This window comes from Rhea americana, unplaced genomic scaffold, assembly GCF_003343005.1.
Source record: "Rhea americana isolate MKP2758 unplaced genomic scaffold, rheAme1 scaffold_66, whole genome shotgun sequence".
Taxonomy (NCBI): domain Eukaryota; kingdom Metazoa; phylum Chordata; class Aves; order Rheiformes; family Rheidae; genus Rhea; species Rhea americana.
Window position 1 is genome coordinate 1,891,240 of NW_028186823.1, and position 22,885 is coordinate 1,914,124.

Consider the following 22,885-nt stretch of genomic DNA (forward strand, 5'->3'; position numbering starts at 1 on the left):
GTTTATCAGATAATGCTCTTTTCCACACGTCCTTACGAATTAAATACATCTCTATATTTATATATTAGATTTATTTCCTAACATATGGCCACCACAGCTATTTCTTACATTCTGTAGCGATGAAGTGTCCCGTGTAAACTGTAAAACAGGAATGAAAATGCTTAAGGGTTCCTGTAGGACAGGAAGGTGACTAGCAGGGATTTGCAAGCCGTGTCTCATCTTAATTAGTAATAAAGACCCTTCGTTTGCGCTTAAAAGGAAGTTTCAACAAACTTTTTTTGAAGGGGGAAAAAGTTGGAAGGTTTTTTGACTTTATTCTTGGCAAACGTGACCAAACCCTGAACTCAGAGTTTTTACCTCTGTGCTGAGATTTCAGGGGTGTTGGGGTTTTGTTTTTTAAATGAACTTACAGAAAATAAAAGCAAAGAAACCTAACAATTTGCAAGGACTCCTTTGACTGGGATAGGAAACAAGATCCGTGTGGTATGAATTTCACAGTCCATGGTTCACGTGTTTATTTTGTAGTGAATACATACCATACAAGAGAGTATTCTGGAGTTGTTATAACACAGAAAAGCGCAAAATACGTAATAATGGGTATGTCACTTCATACAGTTTTGTCACGATTACTAGACACACAAGGACAATAGTTTTATAACACTATCGGTGTGCCTCAGTCTGGCATGTCATCAAAATATAATATAAAACATCATACAATGGAAAAATAATAGAAATTATTCTGGAAAGGCATCATATAACATGACATATGGGTAATAGTTTAAGAGATTCAAAWTTATATATATGATGTTAGAAGACTACACATATTTAAATGTCGACCTCAGAAGATAAAAAGAACGAAGAGTCACACGATATTTGCCTAAACATGCTGCATTCCAGTTTCAAAGTATTTAAAATTATTTCTCAATATGCAGCAGGAGAAGCTTAAACATAATTAACCAACATTTCCCTGCAGTCAGTCAATCAGTGGTTTAATGAGAAGTTAATGCTGTTACAAGCAGCCGTTAAGTATGGCAGATGACAGTAGCTCAGGGCACAGCAGCCTTTATAAACTATCAACAGTTCCTTATTGTGCTTTAAATATTAGTGTACCCATGAGATATTATCATCTAAAATTGGATAAAGATAACCAAGAAAGTGAAGATACAGAGTAGATCTTTTGCTGTGGAACAAACAAAACTGARCTGTTACCTACAAATGTTTGTATAATTGTGTTAACTACAGTAGTGATCTCTTCAGTTTACTTTTTATATTATTATATGAGTTAATCAAAAAAATTAATGAAAACTGCTTTGCTGTAAACTGAGTCTGAAGTATGCAAGTGTTAAATTCATGCTTATCTGCAGGAATAGCCTCTGTACTTGGAAAACGTATAGGACAACATCTCTCACTAAAATGTATTTAAGAATCCGAATTGCACCAGACTGGTATTATTCAAAATTAAAGTCAATGCCACCATTGGCATTGGTGGAGCACATAAAGAATACAAGAAGTCCAGACATCGAAAATGCATCATTTGATAAAGAGCTGCTCAACACCAAATCCACCTCAGTATAAAGGCGGACAAGATGATTCGCTATTTTTCAACATAGATTGGGAGTCAGCTCCAAGGTCGTCTTCAGTGTCTTCTTCCACAAACTTCAGGAGGGATCTAAACTGATTGAGAAAACCTGCCAGAGAACTTGAGGACAAGCTACAAGCTTTCTGAACAAAGAAATCCAAACTGGACTTCTTCTGCCTTRTGGGATCCTACATTATTTCTTATGAGAATCAAGGTTTCAAATCTGAAATTATTCAAACAGCCGAACCTGAAATTCTGACTCTCTAATGTTGTATGAGTATTTTTTGGAGYGATGGTAGGGAATGCAAATGATATTTCTCCACTAAGATGTTTAAATATTTCCAGAAAGCAGCTCAGATGGCTCTAGCTCCACAGGAAATAATTTCCTGAGTTAGCGCCACCTCCTCCCCCCACCTTCTTTTACCTTCCAACCTCTATCTGTTGTTTATAATACTTTTTTTGAAACAGATTACATTCTTTTTGCATGGGACTGGGCTACTTGGATCTTTCACATTCCATAAGAATTTTTGAGGGCCAGCCAAGTTACCATCGCTTTTCTTGTTACCAGCAATATACAGCCTCCTTTTATGTTCTGTACTTTGAAGATTGAGCCTTCATTTTTCAGCGCATTCCTCTTTACTCATGCAACCATCTTCCTCCCTCCCCCAAAGAAAAAGCTCTGCTAGCATTGGTACTGCACTGTGGCCGATAAAATCATGATACTCTCAATACCGCATTAGAGGAAAATATGTGCGGCTAAGTATCGAAAGCTGGAACCTAGATACAAACTATACAGTCCTTCATTCATCCCAAACTATAAATATTTTTATTATATAGTACAAGTCTCACACTTCAATTTTCACTTCAACCCTATAAAGCACTTTTCTTGATACTTCATGCCTGAATTTTATTAATATCTCTTGTCTGAAAAAGTATTTTGCAGGACTGAAGTGCTCTCTCAAAATCTTGTGACGTTATGCTGGCAATTGTAGGTAAACTTCTGAAGACTGATAGGTTATGACCAATTATTTTTCACTGTGTTCAAAGGGACATGAATTGTAATTAAAGACGCGAAAAAACAGTACATCTTGGATTAGAGAATAATAATTAGACTTACTTGGGGTTTTTTATTAATACATCCTCATTTACAGAGGATGCCTGTTAACTACAGAACTAGAAAARACAAAGCTTTAGCAAGATTCTCATTCTACACAGAGAAGCCTTTATCAACGTTACTAGTCTTTCTTTTCACTCCAACATCCCTTTTTTTTTTATTTATTTATTTTAGTTCAAAACCAACCATAGAACTTTGATTAAGTTTACTTTGAAGATTTGCAAAGCAACAAAAAAAGTTGCTTTCAGGGCAGCAGCAAAGGCCCTCTACAAGAGCAGCATGCGAACGCCCCTGGAGGACACCTTGGTAGAAGGTGGCGGTAGCAGAGGCAGCAGGGGGGAAGGTTTCTCCAGCCCCTATTGCCACCCCAGCTTATCGYTGCAGTGAGTCTCTCATTCCGGACTGTTCCCTTTCTTCCAGACTTTGTGAGAAATAGTAGAAAACATTCTCTCAAGCAACTCCCCCCCCCCCCCAAAAAAAAAGTGTGATTAAAACCAACCTCTCTCCCCCATGTTTTCACTTGGAGAGCCTCTTCCCTGACATATCTCTACGGGTGCAGGGAAGCRCCTGTGCGGCATACACCAGGGCCCTCCAGGTGACGGCAGCACCTGGCTGATGTCACCTGGACACCACCACTGGTAACAGTCCCAGTGTCAGGAGTCACCAAGCAGCAAGTGCCTTTGCACAGTGAGCAAAGGAAGATATAAATAACCTTTTACAAGCAGCYCAGCAGCAAGCAGCTGATGTGCTTATCACACAAACTTCATGTCTCTCCATGCAGCTGTGGTGAGTCCCTGCATGTGGGCTTAGGTGCCACACCATATGGTGCCTTAGATCACTGCTAATGCGGCTAACAGCAAAAGAAAAGAGGCAGAGATAAATCAAGGCATAAATCTAAGGATGTGAACTTTGACAGAAATTTCAAGCTTGATGGGAGCCTAAATGGTTGATTTGAGGAGTTAAATAATTAACTAATTGCATGTTTCCTTCCTTGTCTAATGCAACTTCAACATCTGCTTCGATGTTTCTTGCCCTGTTCCACCTAGCAGTCAATCAGTCCTGAAGAAATGGGGTATGTATATCTAATCTGCACACAGTGCTAAGCACAGAGGCACTCCAACTATTTACACGTAYGCTGCACAGCATTGTTATGGATTTATGGCTAAGARTTATTCCAGCTGATCAAACGTTACTGCCACATTTTCACAATAGCTGCTGGGKTTTTTTACTTCTTCTACCAGTGCGAGTCCCTGCCATAATTCAGCTCTCTGTTCAACATCTATCTGCTTTCAGAGCAGAACGACGACTGAGCAAACCAGCCGGAGCGATTAAGGAACGGAGGGGAGAGAGCGAAAACAGTGCTGCCGGGCCAGCTGCTTTTTGTGCCGCCGCTAGCACAGGCAGCGTTTCCCATCCGCCCTTTGCAGCCTGTGCTAACTGCACCTTCATCCCCCAARCACACGCCCTCGCGTTGTTTCAAAGCAACGCGGAGGCAAAGGTCATTACCAAAATAAAATAATCAAGAGCAATAACAAAGGTAYGTAAAAATGAGCCTGGAACACCTTCTGTCTACCCAAATACAAGTTCTTTAGGTTCCCTCCTCTGAGCTTTCTCCACTCACATACCYGCCCTGACGAGAAAACTAGCCAGGAAACTCATAAAATACAGCCCCTAAAGCTGCAAAAACACACCACATTTTTCTCCTCCTAGTGGAATACCGCTTTAGACTCAGCTTTACAACACCTCCCTCTGCTGGACCACTATTGCCTTATTTCTCATTTTTCATAATTCTGCAGCTGGAGGGAAGCACATATTAATGCAAGTATGCCCTAGCAATTGAGCTTGTGCCCAAGCTCAGGGCAGAAGGGAAGGACAGAGCAGGGGCTGAAGATGCAGGCTAGTATTATAACTAGAAGGTTATAATAGAGGGAAGACTGAGAGGGGATCTTACCRACGTCTACAAAAGCATCAATGGGACAGGGACAAACTCTTTTCAGTTGTCCCRTGTGACAGGACAAGAGKCAATGGGCAGAAAYTGAAGCACAGGAAGTTCCACCTGARCRTGAGGGGGAATTTCTTCCCTGTGAGAGTGACGGAGCACTGGCACAGGTTGCCCAGAGAGGTTGTGGAGTCTCCTTCTCTGGAGATCTTCAAGGCTCGCCTGGATGCAACCCTGTTTACCATGCTCTAGGTGACCCTACTGAGCAGGGAGATTGGACTAGGTGATCTCCAGAGGTCCCTTCCAGCCTCAATCGCTGTGTGATTCCATGTGATTCTGTTACACAGTTGATCGGTCAGCGATCAGTGCACAAATAGCTCTGCGAGGCACAAAACRTGACACACGGCATGAATCAGTTCTACCTTGCCATTTGTGAATAAGCCTCTTACCAGAAAATGGTAAAACAAATAAGCCAGCAAGCTAACGAAGCTATAAGATAGTTTGAGGTCCACATGAATAATTTTATCTCTAAGGGGAGACCTTTAACAAAAAAAATCATGAGTGGGGAAATTGAGGGTTGTTAAAGCCAGAAAACTCCATGTGAATTAATTTTAATAACCTAGAATGTGTGGAAAAAACAAGGCATATGAGTAGCTTCACAATCCAGAAACTAAATCTTCCTTTCAGGATTATTTTATTGTCTTGGAATTAAAGACTCTTCAAACAGCGCTCTTCAAATCCAATCATAAATACACTCTTTAAACATTTTATTTATGATGCATGAAGATGACCTGAAAAGTCTAACCAGTCATCTTCTGCTTGCACCCTGCTGTAGACATACCAAGAATATCTACTTCAATCTCTTTTAATGGGATCAAAAGCTCTTCAAAATGGGGAAAAAAGCCTCTGGAGCCAGACAGTTTACYGAAAGATGGAAAGCTCAGGAAAAAAGAAAATATGGGGAGAACCTGAAAACAGGTGACAATCGAAGGAAAGAGCAGCTGCCCCACGTCACCAGAGGAACTGCTTTAATGCTTTGCCTAYGGCCTGTTTTGTGCGCCAAGAAGCAGCGGGTCCTTCGGGGGCTGCAAAGTGGCCAACAGCGTTCGTTCCAGACTGGCAACTGCCGGGATCTGGTTTTGCTGTAGATGTAATGGGAGGTCTCTAAACAGGCACCAGACTGACTCTGCTCTTCTGCTGAGAGAATAGGAAGTCTGACGTTTCTTCTCCAAAATGCACGTTGTCAGGGTTAAATAAATGTGAACAAAAACACAGCAGCCTGATTAAAAACTGCTTCCTCGTTTGATTGCCCAATAATTATTCTCCCGACCGCTTTGATTTTCATCTAACAAATAATTTAAAATGATTAACGTGACATTACAAGTAGGAAAAARGCGCTTCTCATCAGACTTTGTATTCTTTATACTGAAAAGAAACACAGAATCAGAATTCACTTGGCAAAGTTTGCTTCTAATTATCCTAGATGCCTGCTCTGCTGCCAGAAAGTGGATTTGAAGCCAGGAAAGCGATTGCCAAGGCAGAAGATTACATACTCCGCTCAATGCAGGTGGAAGAGGTCCTCGCCCTAGCAGCCTCGGGAAAATGCATATGCTTATAGGCACCATCACCCATGGCACCTAATCAARTATGACTGCCAAAGTGACAAATAGAGGTGACGTTACTTTATGGCTGCAAGCGTGGTGCCTGCAGMAGGACTATCTGCCTCTGGGCTCTGGTGAATGTCTCGAAGCCTTTAACTTCTCAYGGTATAAGAATAACGAGCCGAACGGCAAGAAGGCAAAATTGCTTGCCACTGCGAAGGGTGCTGCTCTACAAAATATGGCTTGTCARCTTAGCAGCCCAGAAGCAGCTAGGCTCTTTGGCTGTGAATATACTACATAGCTGCCTCTCAGACAGCCCCTACTGCCAGAAAAAACACGACAGGAGAGACACATTCCAGAAGCAGGAGGAGGGAAAAAAGGGAAAGAAAACACGCTAGATAGCACAGGAGACCAAACGTAGTGGAYAGTGGCCCTTTACTCGGAGTGGCACCTCCGAGAAAAACAGACTGCAGTGGTTCCTTATAATGAGAGATTATCACTTTAGCAACAAAYCAAGGTCAGAAAATAAGAATATAATGATTTCTACAATGAAAACTAATGTGTTCTCTAATGCAGAACATACGAAGTAGCTTATATGTCTAGAAAAATAAAGCTGAATAAATGTGAAGACTTAAGAGATGTAGACAGGCAAGCTACAATTTTCAGCCATTCCCCACTCCTCCCCTCAAAATCTTAATTTTTAAGTACATAACATTTTGGCTTCAAARCTGTCAAAACTTGTAGCTTACATTCATGCAAACATCCATACTGAAAAAGAAATTCACAGTGCAAAGGAAACAAAACTAATTAATCCTGGAAATGCCGAATAATGTAAAATGCAAACAAATGTCCCCATTAATACCACCACGGAAATTACTTYGGGTTTCAGTGCAAAGAATAAAAATACCTCCTACAGATTTTTCATAACATTTTCAAGARTGTAAAAAAACATAAGATTCTTAAGCTATGCTGAATGTCTTAAATGAAAAAAAGCGCAAATGCCCTTCTTTAAACGCTTTGTTTCACTGCAGACGTGACTGACTTCTGAACACAAAGAACTCCCAGGCCGTATCAGAAGAAAGAAAACCTCAGTAACAAGCAGACACAAAGCCACTCTGCTGGAATTACGCTTCCAGGTTTAACTACCCTTGCTGTTATATTTCTAAAAAACATCCCYTTCCTCAGCCAAATCAGTGCTCACAACCATCCCATTACTCAAGCTATCAGCAAGAGGACRTTTGCCAAACTGACCGTGAATCCTCTGCTCTGCGAGGCTGAATGAGGAGCAAATAGTTTCCTTAAAAGCACTCCAGAAGAGCAACAGCTGAAGGAGTCTCAGGAACCCAGAACGCTTTCAAGCATTTTTGAGAAAAATAAAYGACTGCATTTAAAGCTCTGTCATTGGTACCACTAGATTTTAGCAGTAATAAAACTCAGCAAGCTAAGCTATTCTTCTTCCTCTTCCTGACCCCAGTTGTCACTACTCCCATATACAGCTTCTGTTCATAAGAATTTCCTCACAAATGACTAAAAGGCAGTATAATCTGATATGTTGCCAAACTTCTGCCTTCRAAAATAGCATATCTTGCAGATATACAGAAGTCAAAGACAGCCCATAAGTATAAGCAAGCGGGCACTTACTGGCAGGCTGTAGACTCTCTGACAGCAGCTTTGTAATAAGCAGTTTTTTCCCATATATAGCTTTACATTGAATACTCACTGGTTTTGTCTTTTCCTTGTGGCTGTTTGTGGAAGTTATGATAAAAGAAAAAAAAAAGTGACTTAACAAACCACTTCCTTCTTTTACCCTGTAAAAAATTTATGCAGTAAAGAGGAAGAAAAAAAACACAAACTCGAAGTTTAGAGTTCAGCTCCTGTCACACAAATTCTCCATCCCTAAATCACCAAGGAGGAAAGGAAACAAATCCTCTCCCCTGCAGAAAACAGTCTAGTTGTAATTACATTGTATTTTTAAAATGATGAAAGTACAAACACCTGGAAAAGGAACTGACAGCAAAGGGCTGTAGATTCATTTCTCAGGATCATTCAGATATTTTCATCTTACAAATTTCCTGAYGCTCCAGGGACTGAAGATATTTGCAACAACTTCAGTCCCCTCTGAGGTATACTTTAAGTTGTGGCTTTTTCTGAAGGGTGATCAGATGGTGCTTAYGTGAATTGTGGCTAAATTCAGCAAACTGTATCAGAAGGGGCCCCGCATGTGCCTGTTGCATGGTTGTCTCCATGAGCATCTTCTTTCAGGAGACAGAAAGAAGAGAAACAGGCAATATCGAGCGTATCACCCAGACATGTCAATGAATGCGATACGGAAGAGCAACATCTGGAGTTACAGGCAAGTAGTGTGCAGCAAGGCAGAGGCACCCTATCTGACCGCCAACGGACTGTCCCTCCCATTGGCACCAATGCCAAGAGGTAGTGGAAGACCCTCTTTCCCCACTTTCCCACCTGCTGAGAAAGGAGAAATACCCTTGATTTGCTTCTTTTCTGAGATGAAGGCAGCTAATTTCACTCTTCATCTCCTGGAAGACCACAGCCTTTTTTGGCAACGTTAGCACAAGGGAAGGACTGTTTGGGAACAGAAACTAACCACCACCTTGTAGAGCAGGTTAGTGTGATCAACCTGCACGACTGTACAAGAATTAAGTGGTATCTCTGGCAAGTGCACAGCAGCCTAAACTCAGTTTTYCTGAAGGAGTTTGAATCTGCTGCATGTCACTTCAAAGGCACCAGATAATCCTTTACAAGTTAAGGTAGTAATAGCCTTGAGACGACGATGCTCCCCTGCTCTGGCCATGTGCTACATGGTCAGAGCTGTATTAAGTAGTCAGCAGAACCTTGCTCATCGGCAGTGATGGAGACAGAGTGCCGTGATGGCAAAAACTGTATAAGCAGGAGGTTCACGAGGCCACAACCCAATCCCCACAGATGGCACACAGGACATATCCATGAGGAACTGGGTTCCCAGCTCATCTCACACTGCAGGTGACAGTTAACATGGAAGGGCAAATTACCCACCGGCACATTCCACTGGACACTCTTAATAATGCGGCTTTTGACTTGCTACTGGTYACAGATAAAAAATTATGAGGATGCAGTTGTCATATACTGTGCAATCTGTTTAAAGGTAGCTTTCTTGCATTTAAGTAGCAGCTTGTACAGAGTGTACTCAGCAGTTTTTAGAGGTTTTATATTTTCTAATCATACATATCTGACCCTCCTAACACTATTTAACCACTCTTTGGCAATAGGGGTTGTAAARTATGTTTGTAAAGCTTACAAAGGAATTGAAGAAAATTGCAGAGTGATCCAGGAAAAAATAGCAATCAGAAAGGAACTCACTGATTCATCTGTTTATGAAAAAGATCACTAACATGCTTGTTCTCTTTAGCCTCATACTTGTTTTGGCAAATACAGAATGTAAAAGCTAATAGATCGTGTGAAAATAGGACTACTTGCCCTTGGTGCTCCAAAACAGTGAAAGCAAGCAGGGCCAACCCTGAATTTATGGCAGATTTTAACAGAGAAGATTATGTATTGCCCTGAGATACGGCATTTGGGCTGGTCATTTTCACAGAGCTGAAACAGTGATCCTAAGGTAATACACAAGTCATGTCTATGCAGATACTTAAGTACRCTGTAGTGTACTTATCTGCAACATTCAATGCATCTCAGAGATGCATTCAAGTCTGTGGCACAATAATACATCGCCTTCTAGGGTTTTCTTACAAGATGTTTGTCAGAAAATGCATATTTATCTCATTAAGCCTTTGATCGTATGTGCCAAATACTGCTACGAGCTACTGCTACCAGCAGATACTAACTTTGCTTTCTCTTCTTCACTATATCTCTCCATATCCTACTTCTTAATTCTTCTATTTCTGTCTTTAAGCCACTTTAAATTAAGCCACTTTAAATTTATCRCTAACCGTTTTCTGTGGAGAAATTTACAATTTAAGTTATCTTTCCAAGTGGCTGTTTCCTATACTACTGGATACTGCTTCCTCATTTGAACTTATCTCTTCCTGTGAAGGTCCTTACAGTACACAAACAGTAGCAAAGTTGTGTTAAATTTATCATCAGTTACAAGCTTGGGAGAAAGAAGGCACCACAGCTTTGTCTCTCAAAAGTAGCACAGCAAATGTCAAGTTAAGGGCAGTTTGTTCTTGCAGATAAAGAAGATGACAGTAAGCTGRTGGCAGTACAGAATGAAAGGCAGCAGCTACATTGTGTATTGCAATACATATGATTTCAGTTACTGCTCACATGCCAGCAGTTCCACTTTTATATGAAGCCAACAACAGTTTGCTGATTCACGATGAACTTAAAAGCTGCCTGACTTTAAGAAAACCACCAATAAGCTTCTGTTAAAAGGGATCTAAGAAAACAAGCATCAACTTTTAAATTGACACTTTGATTTATTAAGGAATTTGGCCTCCGTAAACTATTTTGTAAGTTTTGTTCACTTTGCAACAGTTAGTCCCACAGTATCATCAACACATTTTCCAAGAGGTCTGTGCTAAAACAAAAATTGTGAACAGAATTAGGGTAGAGGAGTGCAGAACAAGACCAGCCCCATATTACACAAATGTAGCACAGAGTCCATCCTAACAAGCACTGCTGAAAGCACTGCTGGCTCCACTCACCCAGACTGGGCATACTGGGCAGCACAGCGCAGAAYAAGCTCTGGTCAGAAGCCGCAAGGTCCCACCAAGCTGATTATCTTGGTCCTGGCACCATTGCTTCCAGCACCAGCAGATGATGAAGCTGCAGCCGTGACACTGCGGCAATGATGAGGAGTGCATGGTAGAGGAGAGGGGACAGACCTGAGGTAGGCGTGGAATTAGACCRGCTCTGTTAAGCGAAATTTGACTATGGGAAGGAAGTACTGCTTTAGACCCAAAAGTATTTTCCTTTGCTTCTATAGCAGACCAGCACAAACCAGAACCGCTGCATGTGGATRGAGACAGATCCCCAGAGCCGCTCCAGGATGCTCAGCACTCCGTGGCTCCCAGACAAGTTTGTATCCTAACCCTTGCTTCAGGCAGTTTGGGTAGTCCTCTTCAAGGACAAGGAGATCTCTGAGATGCCTGCATGGCCAAGGGCTGGCAGACAAACTAGACAGTCACACCCTCYGGCTGTCTGCCTTGCCACCCTGTGAGATCATCACTCCCAGAGCAAAATAAGCAGAAGGAAACRTGTACTCATGCCTCCGCTGTTCCAGCTCACCGAGGGTGTAGCTATACATGAGCCGACTTAGCTGACCTAGGAGCTCACCACTACCAAAGGGGCAAAGCCTAGTTCCTTTCCTCCTCTTCACCTGCTCTTCCTTCCCCGTACACCAGACTCTTTCCTTCCCTTATCTCTAATCCCAGTTGCAAGGAGCATCATCCCCCTTTAGGCCATCTCTGGCTTCCCTCAGAGCCCTATCCCAGCCAATGCAGCTCACCAAACCAGCAGAAGGCCATCTACTTTTGAGGAAGTGAGTTACTCAATTCAGCTGATGCAGAGCCAAAGTCCAGCAAGTGCAATACCCAGTACAAGGGAGAAAAGAGAGAGCATGAAAAGCATCTCCCCATTTCAACCAAAGTTCAATCAGCATAAGCATCTCACATAGCTCCCCTGGATTAGAATGGCTGGCACCCACCGTGTTAGCAATGAAGACATCACCGCTGGTAGGCTACAGAAGAGGGAGGGGAGTAAGCTACGGCCACCTACACATTCGGTCTGAAGAGTTTTTGCCGAAACAGTATTTATCATCTTGTTAGGACCTCTTGATCTCAGCCCTCTCAAGGTTTGCACTTTTCCCAATTAATTAGAATCATTAAAATGCCTCCCCTTGTAATTAAAAAATGGCTTTAATACATTTCAGAAGTCATCTGAATGCAAACTGCATGTTTCCCCCTGCAAATATCAAGGTAATTGAAATCCTTGACTCATAATAAATCACAGAGTTATCTCTGCACTTTCTTGTGGCGCTGAGCTCTGAGATGGATCTGAACCATAATTATCTCCCTCATTTTCTTTCTTTGCATCAAATATTCAAAATACTAGCAATTAACAGCATAACCACTGGTCATGCAAGATGTGCACCCACAGTTTTTGCAACTGYTTTATTCAAATCAATCTATTTGTGACAGTTTTAAAGTATTTCCCTTTACAAAAAAATCCCCTTCTATAGCCTGTAGAATCAGGCATGTTTTCAGTCACAGCCTAAGCCTCCATCTTCCCTAACTGTCAGAGGCTTCCCTCTGGCAGCTTGGCCTGGCCCTGGAGCTGGGGGATCCTGCAGGAATCTCACCAGCAGATGGAGCCAGAGATCCACAAACCCTGAAAAATCAAAACCTTTTCCCAAGTTTCTTCTTGCCACATTCCCGTAATACATTATCTGGATAGATCATTCAAACGTAGCATCTAAATACTTCTCTATTTGGTTTTGAGCTCCTGTTTCTCAGAGASAGAAGAAATTAAGGGGGAAATTATTGATTATAATGCAAGCTTCCTCRGGGTACAGCACGCTGAGGTTTCATTTCTCATTGTCATTACCATTCTCATTTCTCACCCGAACTCCGGACAACTCCATCGCCTTGGCTGCAGCACTCATTCCTTTCACAAAAGCCCGATCCCACGTTACGGTCACCCGTGGTAAAAAACTGTCCTGACTGACCTAGGAGGTTTCCTTCCCACCCAATATCCTCTGTTGCCAAGCCACTGTTTTGCTGTAAAATATTGGAAAGTTATAAAGATGCAGCCTTTTTAAAAAACAGAGAGGGAAAAGGCCCTCAGGGTTTCAGTTCAAGTCCTTTCTTTCAGGGTGAATCAAAATTGCCACCAAAGACTTAACACTAAAACTCCGGTGAGCTCACAGACAGGCAATTAAGGGCTAACACCAAATTCATGTACATCGGAGCTGTATCCCAAAACCAACCTAACTTGGATTCAGGCAGAAACCTGAAATTGTAGCCATTTAAATGGCACCAGTAAAAGATCTCCCGTTCTGATAACGGCACATTCATTTCTTTCTTCTTGAATTCACGGTGATATTTAACACAGCTCTTAACAAAATGCTATTGCTGCAGCTGAGAGGCGCGCAGGGTAACTGCACTACCACGAGCTGCCCTGTTTGGCCGAGAGTCCCTCACCAGAAAGCGATGGGAAACACTGCCCTCGCTCCTAGACTCGTAGTTTCCGAGTCCCCCAGGGACCTCTCCCCTCTCCTACGCCCACTGGCATCTGCGTGCTGCCGCTAAATAACACCGCGGACCCCACGGGCTCAAGGGCCAGACACAAGCAGAAGGTGCCCCTATGGCACGGYGGGACTGCAATCACAGCAGCCGACGGAGGAAGCATTTGCTGTTGGGAGCTGTCAAAAGCTTCCTCGAGCATGCTTGGAGCTAACAGCACAAAGACTTGACCTTTCTGCCTGTGCGCTCCTGGAAGAAGTAAAAGCTGTGTTTCTCTTGCTTAACAAGGCRGTTAAATAACGGTATTTGCCAACCAGCACAATAAATACTGCCCACCCATTACCTTTGAGTCCCTAAAGATATTGCTGTTCATCTAGCCACCTACTTTGAATCTGTGCATGGTCATGGTTACTGTAATATTTCCATTTGCAGGGCCCAGCACTGCATCAAGCAGACCCTGAAGTCAGGAAATGCGTGGCCAGAAAGACAAGAAACCATCACTGCCATTCTCTCTTGCCTTCCTCTGTACAGTTCACGTGATGGGTTAAGACAAACAGCAGAGCTACTTGTTGCCCAGGGTGGCTGGATCATTCCTCAGAGTCTGGACCCTGACAYGTGGGGAGATATGTGCCCTGCCCCATGTACAGCATAGTAGTGGGCACATACCACCCCAAACTGATGGACAAGGATCAAGTATATGTCAGGGCAGAGGTCCCGCTTCGCTTCCTTTGACTTCAACCCATCGGCTCTCATTTCCTTTCTGGCAGAAGAGTACATAAAGAGTCTCTTTTTTTTCTTTTTTTTTCTTTTTCTTTTTTCTTTTTTCTTTTTTTTTTTGAGAGCAAAGTGATTATAAATCTAGCACAAGGCCATCATATTCTTCCTAATTCATTTACTGAGACTGCAGACACATTAACTCACAACCCAAACAGATCTACAGATCTGTCATGCAAGGAAGCCACCTTGTTCCTGGATTGCAGTAAAACATCATGTACCAGCTAGTGGGTGCTGCCTATCTTTTTCGAGTGCCTTCCTTCCAGCTCCAACAAGGCCCCTTAGCCCCATCGGGCAGAACAATTGCTCTCAGGCTTTTTCAGTAATGAATACACAGCCTCTTCCAAAAAAACTATTTTTTTTGATTTTGCTGCTTGAAGAAGACAGCACTTCACTGTCTGCCAAAAGGCAAATGCTTAGGCAAAGTAAGAGAAAACAGAAATTACTGACCATTTCATGCTAATTTGGGATTTTTGAAGTATATTGGATATGAGACCAGCTTTCCCGAGAGGAACGTCAGTGTTCTTCTGAGGTGAGAATTTGCACCTAAAAGTTTCATCTTTTAGGTCAGGCTTCTGATGGAAAATAGAGGGATCTGAAGAGATCTTCCAGGTCTGCATCTGTCCCATCACCCTCTGCTCTTCCTGTCACCTTCTCTCCCCAACAAAARAGCAGAAAATTCTGCAACATTGTCAACCTCACTCTATTCTTAAGAATTTCATTCAATCAATATTACCGAAACTCCTYGGGGTAAACCTTTTTACTAGTCTAATAACTAACAATTTTCTCTATTAATCTTTGGTCATTAAAAATAAAGCTGATTGCTCCTTATCCCACTTTAGCAGACAGAGAATAAAAGGTTACTTCCTCTGAAAACTGTTTTCAGCACTTTTTCCTCCCCCTTCCTCTCCATTGGCCTCTCTCCAGTTTTTTTTACATCCTCTCAAAGTGCAGTAATCAAAACCAGATGGTATTGCCCTGGAGGAAGGGAAGGTGGTAGCAGCAGTACTTCAGTGAGTGGTGTAAGGCAGTGACAAGTGACAAGAGAAGATGAGTGGATATGAGGAAGAAGAGAAGTAACAAGGCTTGCACTCCAACCAAGTTAAACATCATGGCTCTTGAATACASATTTCTCTTATTTGCTTATGTAAATTCATGCTAGGCAGATCAACAGATAAAATACATTTTACTCCTTCCTCTGTATTTATTACGGTTGTTCACCTGCCMAAGTTGAAAAAATGATTGCTCTGAAACAATCTGCTCTTAGGAATGTGTATATTTTTTTAATGCTGTATTAACCTCTAASTGCTTAAAAAATGATTATTAATTGTATCCATACTTCACTGGGGTCAAAGTTAGGCTGACTGGACTTAACATTCTCCAGTAGCCTATTTTTGCCACCTTTTTCAAAYATAAATACTACATTTACCCTTCCGTACTCTTTCTGAGGTCTCTTTCATGTACTCAGAAAGCATCATAAATGAACATTACAGCATTYGCTGAACCATTCAGTACTACTGCTGGTACCATACCCATGCTATTAAGCCAAAATACTACAGAAATTTTATCACACAGTGTTTGACATTAATATGGAGAAAAGCATTCTTCCTCAACATTATTACTGCATATTGCTATCAACATTATTATTGCTTATTGCTATTATCTTTAAGGATTAAACAGTAACAGTGACAGCTAGGGGAAAATAAATAAAACACCTACTACTGAAAYGCAAAATGGCATGTTTATGTTGGTGGAATGATACAGTAAGACCAAAAGATAAACCTCCTTTAAGACATTATTTACACATTTCAGCCCTACTCTGGCTACATTTATTGCCAGTTACCTCAAGCTAGAAACAGTATGCGGAATGAGGCACATGCCTTGACACCAAAGTGTATGATGGGCAGTTTCATTAATGATCTCCCATTTCCATAGCGTTACTTGAAAGGGGAAATGAGATAATGCTGAATCCTTCTAGAGTGCCAAAGAAAATCCCTTTGAACAATGTGCAGCAATCACATTTTGACTAACACTACCAGTAGTCACTTCCCTCCCAAATTCTCTGGCACTAGATCAGGAATCTCATTCCCAAARCTCTGAAGCAAACAAGGCACCAGCTGGCCTCCTTTCACCACCCTGCCTTCTTCTAACAACTCTTTGCAAAGCGGAGATCTCTCCTGCAGTTAGGAAATGCTACAGTTTAAAATAGGACACTCTTCCCTATCTCACCTAGCAGGAGTCAATAATATAAATTACTTCTCCCATGCCTCGTCCCAGCAATAGCTTTGGATCACTGGAAAGTTTCTCGCCATGGCACTTCAGGAACGTGACCCACTGCCCAGCTCTTGCAATATCTCAGCAGCACGGCTTGTGGAGAAGGCACCTCCAACGTCAGCTGACATTGACCTTTTCTTCAAGTCTTCCACTTCTTCAGTTTTCTTGCTGAAGGGATCAGGCCAGGTACCATCTGTCCAGACTTGCCTACCAGAGAAAGGTCCATATGGTCAGGGCTGAACAACACAACAGAGGAGCTGGGGCATAAACACATGCCTGATAAAGCAGTGRAAACCCTCAGAAAAACAAACTTATTACAAAGACTGTATTTGTTTCAAAAGCGATTTACTCAATGCCCTAGATTAGGAAGTTCCACAGAACTATGCTATTTGTGGCAATTCTCCATGCTACTTCAAACTTCTGGATTACTGACTGTCTGCAACAGGCAAAAACCTTTTTTTCATTAAAAAGGCATTTAACACCACTACTAAAGGAATAAATAGAGGGAGTAGCAGCATTCATGGAGAAAAAAACAAGTTATTACACATCAAACTTGTGAAGATGAGCTCAGTAAAAGAGCTTAATTGTTTGGAGGGCAAAATACAGTGTGACTCATGCTTTAAAATCTCAAGTGTTCTCAATACAAACTCTCACAAGACACTTACTCAAAGACTCTTAGCTACTTTAAGGATTCAGCAGGAGACTCTGTGGGCTCTCAGATTTAAAAAACCTATCTAAGAATAACTACTTCGGTTATGGGACCACATTCACATTATTAGCAGGGTCTCAATATTTGAATAAATGGATGTTTCAATATGAAACAGTCTTGAAGGTTTTGACTGCACACTGTTTTGCATACTTGTATACTGCACAAGCAACAGAAATTGTTAGCAAATATAAGATGGAAGACTTCTGTGCTTACTATTCACTTTTCCACCTCAACCTGCTGTGCTGCTTTCCTCTCTCCTGCCCCTTCCCCAACTCTCTGCCCCGCTATACCGGGAGATGCAGAATTCGTCTTCTCCAAGTAGAGCACATTCTCACAAATCAGAAATACATGCAGCATGCTTTCTGAAGGTCAAAACAGCCTCAGTATTTCTTCTCACAAGACAGCTCTTGCTAATCTGCATGCCTTCCTTGTGTTTCAGTGCATTAACCCTAATAAACCGCCCAACCCCTTCAGTTCAACAGCACTGGGATCATACATCCGCATCAATCATATTAACATTTTATCCAGCTCCCTTTCCATCACCCAAGCAGACTTCTGGTCTCTCCCCACTCTCTCTTCTTTCCTGAGTACTTTTCTCCTCTCCTTGGGTGGGTTATCCAAGGACTTATTTTCCCTATCACTGGTTTTAAATGACTGCACTTGGAAGGTGCARGGCTATACACATAACAGCACCGTACTGAAGCAAAAGGTTATTCTTCAGAAGATGAAAAACAAAGACAATCCTATCTTTAATCATTGCTGAAGTCTTCTATTTGACCTTACAAGCACAAAGCTGAGTAGCAGTGTAGTTGCTACCAGAAAAGGTTACCAGTGCCAGCAGCTACRAAACAGCTTTCCAAGCTGATGCCATCGTTTGGTTCTTTTTACCCTGAATAACAGCAAGGGGGCTCCAGACAGCAAAGCAGGGCAGTAGTAGCTACAAGATATCTAAGGTACTACTCCACTATAAACCAAGTTCCATCACCTTCATGCTTATTATGAACTTTCAACTTTTTGTTCCTTTTATTTTATTTTATATTTTTTTTTTTGCAATTCCTCTATATTTTAAATATATTTTAAGCTTAGAATTGTGTTCCTCTTGCAGTTTTACCTGATTTTGCTGTTCTAAAGGTAGGAAGAAGGGCACGTCCAAGCAGGGAACACACTCCCCAGATGACTAACCTCTTTACATACTGCAGTCCTGCACGGCCTGCTTCCCTCTGCTGTGTACAGCTCTGTCTCTAGTGTCTGAGCATCTCATGGTACTCGAAGTAGCTACCCTCAAGCTCATCTATAAACCAGGGATGTGCTTCTGCGCTCAAAGTACAGCCTGGGAACGCCGGCGGGGAGGCAATGCAGCTTTTCAGAGGTCAAGGAGAGGGTGAGGTGCAGAGAAGCGAATCCCGATCCAGGCTTGCCTGCTGCCTGGAAGAAAGCTCAGGCAGGAAAAAACAAAACAAAAAGATAAGAAACGCAAAGCTCTGGAGCAAAGCACTCAAGTCCAGCCTCAGCTGAGCTTGCAACCCAGCTGCCGGTCAGATTGAAGGACTCTGCCGTTTGCAAGCCAGCCCGGTGGCACAGCCAGACAAGAGATGTCAGTCGGACTTGCTTTGCCTATATGCTTGCACGAAGCTGYGAGAGAGGCCGATTACTTCCTCTCCGCCTGCGGCCTGCCGCTCCAGAAGCGTGCAACAGGGAAGCGCGACTGAAGCAATAAATCCAAGCGAGCAAAGCTGAGAGTCCGTCCAAACTGAGCCTGCTGCCGAAGGAAGCGGGAGGCAGCTCTCGCAGCTTCACCTCCTCGGCGCGGCCGCCGCGCGCACCCGCGCCGCCCCGAGCGCCGCGGACGCCTCCTTCCCCCCCGGCCCGTCTTCCTTCGCCACCCGCCCCGCCGSCCGGGAGAGGAGCCGCGCCGTGGCTGCCTCGCAAAGCGGCGGCGGCGAGGCGACAGCACGAAAGGCCGAGGCACGGCAGCGCGCGGCGACCCGCGACCGCTTTCCCTGGGGACGCGGCCGCGCGCTGACGGGAGGAGACCTTCCTCCCTAGCGCCCGGGCACGCGTTTCTCGTTTTTATTTTCTTTTCTAATTTTTTTTCCCCTCCCCAGAGGCCAAGGAGTTGCTGTTTGGAGAGGAAAGGGGCGCCCGGAGGAGCGGGCACCCTCGGGGCGGGCGGCTGCCGCCAGCCCCACCTCCCRCCTCCCAGACCCGAGCACCACGGCAGGCCGGGCCGCGATGCTCTCCCCCCCTGCCCCGGGGAGCTGGCCCCCACTCTTAGTCATGCCGCTTCCCAGCCTGTAATACTTTAGCCCTGAGCACTTCCTTCCTTTAACCAGCCTGCCTAAACGAAACGTGGCACCGGATACCATGCGTTTTACGTTATGAAAGAAAACGGCTGATAAGCTCTTTTGCCCGCGCTCGGAGACTACCAGTTTCCACTCAAATCAAAAGAAAGAGACCAAACAGCCGCGTTCGTATTAACGGCAGGCTGCAAACTTCCTCCTCGCTGGGCGAGCCCCACCTCCAGCGAGGCGCAGAAGCGGTGGTGCTCAGCTCGGGGCGGCTGCCGGCGGGACTCCTCTCTCCGGGCAGGGGGCAAGGCCGCCGCTGCCGCGGGCTGGGCTTCGCGGAGCCCTACTCACCTGGCACACGCGGCAGGGGGAAAGACGGGAGAAACTCCTCTGCCATCAGCTAGGTGACACCAGCTGGCGGCGACGGAYGTGGGGTCCGCACCCCGACCCCTAGCAGGCCATCGCTGCCACCCAAGCGATTCATTTCGATACTAACTGAAGAGACCCACGGGCAAACCGTGAAGCAGATAGGAGAAGAAAACGAGAGCGGGGTAGCAGGAGGACACATCCTTATATTTCATCCAGTCTTCTGCAACATCCAGGAAAGGCCTCCTCAGGCAGCTCCCCTATGGCACGCTTCCCTTGGTAGGGACTAAAATACGGATCAAGTTTTACCCTTGTGCAGTTATGGCTCCTGAGGAAGCCACCAAATGCGAAAAAACATTGCTCTTGGGCTCTGCTGGGGGAAGGTTAATGGAAAAAAGCTGAGGGCCCATGCACAGCCAGCAGAGGAAACGCATTCGTTCACACAAAAAGACTGCAGTGGTTTAAGAGCTGTCTTCAGCYGACTTGGAGGAGATGAGATAACCACACTCGTTTGGATTTAAATGAGGGATGTTTTTTTTTATTATTATTATGTTCAATTTCAGAGAAGATTACAGGGACAACTCGCCGTTGCGAGTTACACGGACACTGATTAAAGAGGGATACAGACACAGCGACGGTCCTCTGCCCTCTGGTATCACCCCRCCGTGCAAGCTCTTATCCCAGTGCCACCCCCCAAACGCTCCCAGGMGCRSCGCACCTCGGGGSTGGGGAGGAGGGGAAGAGCGAGAGATGTAACCAAAATTAACTAAGGGCGCAAGCCCTCGCTGGAGTAGCGGGGTGTGGTACTTCCCAGAAGCGTTTCCCCTTGRGAAGGCTTGCAGGAGCCTCTGCAGCCACACGCCCTCCGTGAAAGAACGGGGGCGAGAAAGGAGGGACTCGACATGCAGCCGCGGGRGGACTGCAACTACGCACCGCGCTCTGCATGCAAACGGCCAGCCTCGGATGAGGAACGCAGTTGGCGTCACCTTGTAGCCTCGAAAAGCCCTAACAGTTAAAACAGTAAGGTCTAAACTCAGTACCGGTCTGTAGMGGGATTTTTGGCACATCGTTTCCGCTTCCTCTGACAACAGACGTTCCAGTTTCTCCTTCTATCTACTTTGAACTGCCCTAAAAATAGCAAGTTCAGTGGAATGTCATGTACTCAGAAAAGCATGTAAATATTAATTACTTTCTTTTCCTGCAACTGCATATGTGAGGTAAGGTACAGACAACTTTATTTGCGTGGAAAACAAGGTAAATGTGGAAGGATTAGGGCAGTACCAGAACTTCTCATCTTAGAATTCAATGCTTATTTTTTCCTTAATCGTTCCCTTTCACTAAGTTACATGTATACAACAACAATAGGAATAAGAGAAAAATGTAAGCCCCAGAAAGAAACGTGCTCTAACATGAGACTTCCATAGATGCTCAMAATTTACCAAGACTCATTTGAAAACACTACAACCATCCAGCTAAAAAAAATAAAAAATTACTTCTTTCAAATTACCACGATGATGAGTTATTCTGAACATGAGAATTAGCAGGAGACACCAAAATCTCCACGTTGTACATAAGTAAATGCTAATTTTGTGTACTAGGTATTCAAATAAAACAAATAGTTGCTTCCAAAACTTACTGTTTTGCTTTCTAAGTAAGACACAGCTGTAAGGATGCCATGTTATTTTGAATACAGTATACAACTGAATTCATTCAGGATGGCAAAAAAGTGCCAACACTTCCATTTTATTACCATTTTTAGATCATGACAGTGTCAATAATATGCAACTATTAATCCTGTGTTTATGTGTAAGGTGTTTCCCTTTTGGTTAATGTATAAAAAGAGTACAGAAGTAATCTTTTAAAGGTTATTTTGCTTGCTTAATAGACCTTTTTCAAACAGGCTCTGGTCTACTACTGAAAAATGAGGCAGCAGTCCAAAGTAAAGAGTAAGCCAAGGGTGTGTGGGGGGAACAACAAAAAAACCTTTGAATAATATTTAACAATTTTTCCACTAGTGTGTTTGACCAAAAAAAAAAAAGAAAAGCTTTTTCATTTGAAACCATACTTGGAAAAACAATTTTGGTTCCCTCAACGTTAGGGAAAAAAAAATGTAGAGGATGTGTTTTTTTTGTTTTTTAAAACCACACCGCACTTCACGGAGGAGAGCTCRGCTGCGGAAGTAAATCTTCTTGCAGAGGCTCCAGCGAAGCCAGTTCCCAGGCTGGCTCCTTGCAGCCCCCGGGCTGGGCTGGGCTCCCGCAGGCACCAGGGCCGCCAGCATCGCGGCTGCACCCGCTGCTCCCGTGATTTACGGCAGCAGCAGGACCCGCTTTCAGCTTACGTTTCCTCCTCTCCGCTCCCGGTGTCACGACACGCACCACGATTACGTGGCTGCCCAGCAAGTCAGATCGGCACACTGATACCCACTTTATTTTTTTTTTTTCCTTCATCCTGGAGGTTCGGCTTTTGCTGAATCGACAAGCTATTCCCTTTCACTCTGCAACCGCGCAAATGCTAGATTTACAGGCGGAAAGCGGCAGGACCACGTAGCCCAGGGCTGGGAGGAGCGACGCTGCCCACGTTTTAGAGCAGGGGCAGGGTGCACCCGCCGGTGCAGGCAGCACACCTCTGCCAGTCCAGCCTGTGAGCAGGGGTGACGGGGGACAACATGGAGGTTTTTTGCCATCCTTCTTCCTTCCCCGACCATGAACATAAAAATAGGGAAGAGAAAACGTCCCGCAGGTTGAGGCACAGCGGAGAGGCCAGGTTGGGGCTGGCGATACATGCTATTTAATGCCACAATAGCGCCTTTTACTACAACTAAAGTTTTAACGCATACCTTCTTTGACTATTTTTTTGTTTATACAAAAGTCTTCAAAAATATACTGGGCAATTACAAAAACTTGAAAAGACCTCTCCTAAATGCTTAAAATGAAAACGGAGAAAGGTGAAAGAGAGAAGTAAGTAATAGATGCGATGTTGAACATGTACTTTAATTTATCCCACATCGTATCTCTGGTCCTGGCTGCTCTGCTTTTG

The 22,885-nt window shown here is 43.8% G+C and overlaps 1 protein-coding gene across 3 annotated transcripts in view; it reads right to left on the reverse strand.

Annotated features, from left to right (window-relative positions):
* LIMS1 (LIM zinc finger domain containing 1) overlaps positions 1 to 22,885 on the reverse strand; it is a 76,323-nt gene that overhangs the window by 36,438 nt on the left and 17,000 nt on the right. Inside the window, exon 1 of one of the 3 annotated variants that reach the window (XM_085320846.1) lies at positions 16,439 to 16,456. The exons of the other annotated variants lie outside the window; for them this stretch is intronic. The gene's annotated coding sequence lies outside the window, so the exon portion shown is untranslated. Of the gene's footprint in view, positions 1 to 16,438; positions 16,457 to 22,885 lie in introns of those variants that run through there. 3 annotated transcript variants of the gene reach the window in all.